Source organism: Myotis brandtii, unplaced genomic scaffold, assembly GCF_000412655.1.
Source record: "Myotis brandtii unplaced genomic scaffold, ASM41265v1 scaffold339, whole genome shotgun sequence".
Taxonomy (NCBI): Eukaryota; Metazoa; Chordata; class Mammalia; order Chiroptera; family Vespertilionidae; genus Myotis; species Myotis brandtii.
The window spans coordinates 214,257-218,812 of NW_005363061.1; the positions used below are offsets into that span (position 1 = coordinate 214,257).

Consider the following 4,556-nt stretch of genomic DNA (forward strand, 5'->3'; position numbering starts at 1 on the left):
TAAAATTAACATGGGGGGGGGCGGGGGACCGGGGACGGGGCTGGCTGCAGGCAGCTCAGGAAGATGGCCCTAATCGCAGGCCAAGCCTAGGAACCGTACCCATGCATGAATTTCATGCGCCGGGCCTCTAGTAAGAAATAAGCCCAAATCAGAAATGACACTTAACAAAGAATGCTAATGGCAGATAAACATGTGAAAAGATGCTGGACATCATTAGTCATTAGGAAAATGCAAACTGAAGTCACAAGGAGCCACACCTATAAAAGAGCTAAAATGGAGAAGACTGGATCACGCCAAGTGTTAGAGAAACTGCCCGGCCATGTGGTTCAGTGGTTGAGCTCCGGCCTATGGAACAGGAGGCCAGGCTTCTATTCCTGGTCAGGGCACATGCTTGGGTTGTGGGCTCCATCCCCAGTAGGGGGCATGCAGGAGGCAGCCCAAGCAATGATTCTCTCTTATCATTGATGTTTCTATCTCCCTCTCCCTTCCTCTCTGAAATCAATAAAAAATACATATATATTTTAAAAGGTACAGAAATATATTTTTTAAAAGATGTAGAGGAATGAGTAACTTTCATGCACTTCTGGTGGGAGTATAAATGGTCCAACCACTTATTTTTTTTAATTTCTTTATTGATTAAGTTATTACATATGTGTCCTTATCCCCAAATTACCCCCTATCCCCCCCCACTCATGCCCTCACCCCTCTGTTGTCTGTGTCCATTGGTTAGGCCTATATGCTTACATATAAGTCCTTTGGTTGATCTCTAATCCAACCACTTTAGAAAATAATTTGGAAGCTTCTTTAAAAGTTATGCCCTGGCCGGTGTGGCTCAGTTTGTTGGAGTGTCATCCCATACACCAGAAGGTTGTGGGTTCACTTACTGGTCAGCGCACATGCTCAGGTTTGGGGTTCAGTGAGGGGAGGGTGCAGGAGGTAGCCAATCAATGTTTTTCACTTTCACTCCCTCTCCCTTCCTCTCTCTAGAATCAAAATATATATTTTTACACAAAATTTTTAATTAAAAAAAGTTAAACATACACCTGCAATGTAATTCAAACAGTTCCTAAGTATTTACCCATAAGAAAAGCAAATATGTGTCCATACAAAACTTCGTACACAAATGTTCACAGCGGCTTTATTTGTTAGCCCCAAACTGGAAACAAACCAAATGTCTTTCAAGGCCTGAAAGGCTGAACCAACTCCTATACAGTCACACGATGGAATATTCCTCAGCCATAAAAAGAAATGAAGAAATAATACATGCAACAACAGGAAGGACTCTCAAAGTAATAATGCTGAAAGCCAGACCAAAACACAAACAAACCAACAATGGGTACTGTTTGAATCCATTTACAGAAAATTCTAGAAAATGCAAACTAATCCTGTAGCAACAGAAAGCAGTTTAGCATTGCCTAGGGCAGTGACGGCGAACCCGTGACACGCGTGTCAGAGGTGACAAGCGAACTCATTTTTTTGGTTGATTTTTCTTTGTTAAATGGCATTTAAAAAAAATAAAAAATAAATGGCATTTAAATATATAAAATAAATATCAAAAATATAAGTCTTTGTTTTACTATGGTTGCAAATATCAAAAAATTTCTATATGTGACACGGCACCAGAGTTAAGTTAGGTTTTTCAAAATGCTGACATGCCGAGCTCAAAAGGTTCGCCATTACTGGCCTAGGGACAGGAGGGAGGGATTAAAAAGGGGAACAAGGAAACCTTTGGGGGTGATGGATATATTCATTATCTTGATTCTGGTGATGACGGTCATGGGTGTATAATGTGTCAAAACATATCAAATTATAATCTTTGAGGACGTGCAGCTCACTGTATGCCCATTATTCTTCAATAACGCTATTTCAAAAAGAAAGAAGCGAGAGACGTGTCCAAAGTACTGAAAGGCACAGCCAAAGTTTAATCGTTCATCCGATGAATAAGGAGGGAGGGATTAAAAAAGGGAACAAGGAAGCCTTTGGGGGTGATGGATATATTCATTATCTTGATTGTGGTGATGACGGTCATGGGTGTATAATGTGTCAAAACATATCAAATTATAATCTTTAAGGACGTGCAGCTCACTGTATGCCCATTATTCTTCAATAACGCTATTTCAAAAAGAAAGAAGCGAGAGACGTGTCCAAAGTACTGAAAGGCACAGCCAAAGTTTAATCGTTCATCCGATGAATATGTATTGACCTCCTACTGTGTGCGAGAGCCTGTTTGGCACTGGAAGTGCAGCCGGGGGAAACGGAGCCCTGTCCTCACCGGTCCATGTTCTAGAGGCCAAGGTGAACAATCCATCTGACCAACAAGAAAAGCCACCGGGGAAATGTCCTCAGGGAAAAACAGCAGTGGGGGCTCTCCTCCACCTGGGGGAGGGGGTGAAGGAAGGTGTGTCTGGGCAGTTAAACTAAGACCAGGAGGGTCTCACGTACCCCTGCCTCTCTGAAACTGCCCCCTCCCCATGGTCACTGACCCTCAGCCCTGTCCTGCCCCCACTCCGTGGGGTCTCAGCTTGGCTGCGTGGCTTTGCAGGAATCCCAGCCTCAACTTCCTTCAGTGAGGATATAAGGCTGTGCCCAGCTCACCTGGGCACACACAGTTGGTTCTCTGCCTGAGCGGCCTCTCACCTTGGCTCGGCTGGATTTGGAGACAGGCAGAGCAAAGCTACCAAGGGCGGGAGAACAGGCATCTCAGGAGCCCCGCTGGTTTCTCCTGAGAGGCGCCCTGTGGGCCGGTCTCCCAGGATTTCCTTGTCTTCTGGGGAGAGGGCATGGGCCGTAGCAGGGGGCACAGTCCTGGCCGCTGAGAGGGCAGCTGTGGCCTCCTTTTCACGCCAGGGCCAGGGCCAGGCCAGGTTGGCCTGAGGCCCGGAGGGACAGGACGGGAGGTCAGGGGCCACCAGTCGGAGGGGGGCCCACTTGGCCCTCTTTCTGAACACAATGTCCTGGACCGCTCCATGCCTTGGCTGGCTGACAGGGAACAGTGGCTGGCAGCGGGTACGGGCAGCCGGCCAACTAGGGGGGAGAGCAGACTGGCCTAAGCAAAGGACTTTTTCCTATACCGTGTCCAGCCACCTTGGGCAAGGAGAGGACCAGCCTGTCTGGGAGGCAGGCAGGGGAGCTGGCAGCCTGTGGGCACCTCGACAATCTCTCCCTACCCTGTGCTTTAGTTTCCCCATCCCGCCACCCACTGTCCTTAGCTGAAGTAAGTCCTGCAAGAGTGCAGAGCCCTTGGCCCTGACCCTGACTGCTGTGACCTTGGGCAGGTCACCACCTCTCTGAAACGCAGATCTTTACCTGAAAGGAAAACACGGCATCGAGTCTTTAGTCTTTGATGTGGGAAGCATTCAGTACAGTTCCCCTCCCGAGGGAGGAAGCTTTTGGTGGAGTCGCTTGCTGTAATTAGCACATTAATAAGCAACAATAACGATTCTGTATGTGTGCCCGCCTTGCCTACATTGTCCGGAGTCCTCCCAGCACCCAGAAGGCAGGTTTTATCAGCCTCACTTCGCAGGTGAGGGCAACTGAGCTCCAAGAAGCAGAGTGGCCAGAACCGGTTTGGCTCAGTGGATGGAGCGTCGGCCTGCGGACTCAAGGGTCCCGGGTTCGATTCCGGTCAGGGGCATGTACCTTGGTTGTGGGCACATCCCCAGTGGGGAGTGTGCAGGAGGCAGCTGATCAATGTTTCTCTCTCGTTGATGTTTCTGGCTCTCTATCCCTCTCCCTTCCTCTCTGTAAAAAATCAATAAAATATATTAAAAAAAAAAAAAAAGAAGAAGCAGAGTGACACAGCTGGTAGTAGGGGGCGAGTGGCTCCCCGGTGGGAACCCAGCCTTCCCTGCAGGCAGAGGGTAAGGGGCTGATGGGTGGACCGCGGGGGTTCCCTCCGCCTGACCACAACCGGGGAGGGGCCGAGCCCAGAGACCTGTCTTGCTTCTCACAGGACACTCCTGGCGGGTCTGAACTGGGTCAGATGCATGAGCTGAGGGGCCCAGCGAGGGCCGGGCAGGTGGGGGAAGTCCCGACTGAGGGAAATACACTTCGGTGCTGCTGAGCGTGGCCTCTGGAGCCTGCCTGCCAGACTTTGGACTCAGACACGGTGGCCTGTAAGATGTGTGGCCTTGAGGTAGGGTGATCCCCGGTTTTCCCACTGAAACCCCTCAGTCCCGGTCCAACCGAGGCAGCTGGTCACCCCGCCGTGGGCGTTACTCCGCCTCTTGGTTTCCTCAGCTGTAAAAGGCCACCACGTCCCCTCAGGTTGCTGTTTGAAGGTAAATCAGCACAAAGCCAGGGGGGGCCCGCAGGTCAGGCCCAGGTCAGTGGGAGCAAGGAGGGAGGCTGAGCCAGAGGGGGGGGGGGGGGGGGTTACCCCATGGGCAGATGCAGAGATGGGGGCCCCCTTGGCTTCTCAGCTGAGCAGAAAAGGCCTGGGCAGATGCCTCCCTCATTCTAAATCTGCTCTTAGGAGCTGCTCAAAACAGGTGTGGGGTGGGCTAGTCAGGGAGTAAGACCATGGGGGGCGCTGCGGGGGGCCTCCCGGACGCACG

The 4,556-nt window shown here is 50.5% G+C and overlaps 1 long non-coding RNA gene across 1 annotated transcript in view; it reads left to right on the top strand.

Annotated features, from left to right (window-relative positions):
- Positions 1-3,744: 3,744 nt before the first annotated feature.
- LOC106726963 overlaps positions 3,745-4,556 on the top strand; it is a 10,802-nt gene continuing 9,990 nt past the window's right edge. The window contains exon 1 of the long non-coding RNA XR_001363105.1: positions 3,745-4,135. This is a non-coding gene — a long non-coding RNA (uncharacterized LOC106726963). The remainder of the gene's footprint in view (positions 4,136-4,556) is intronic.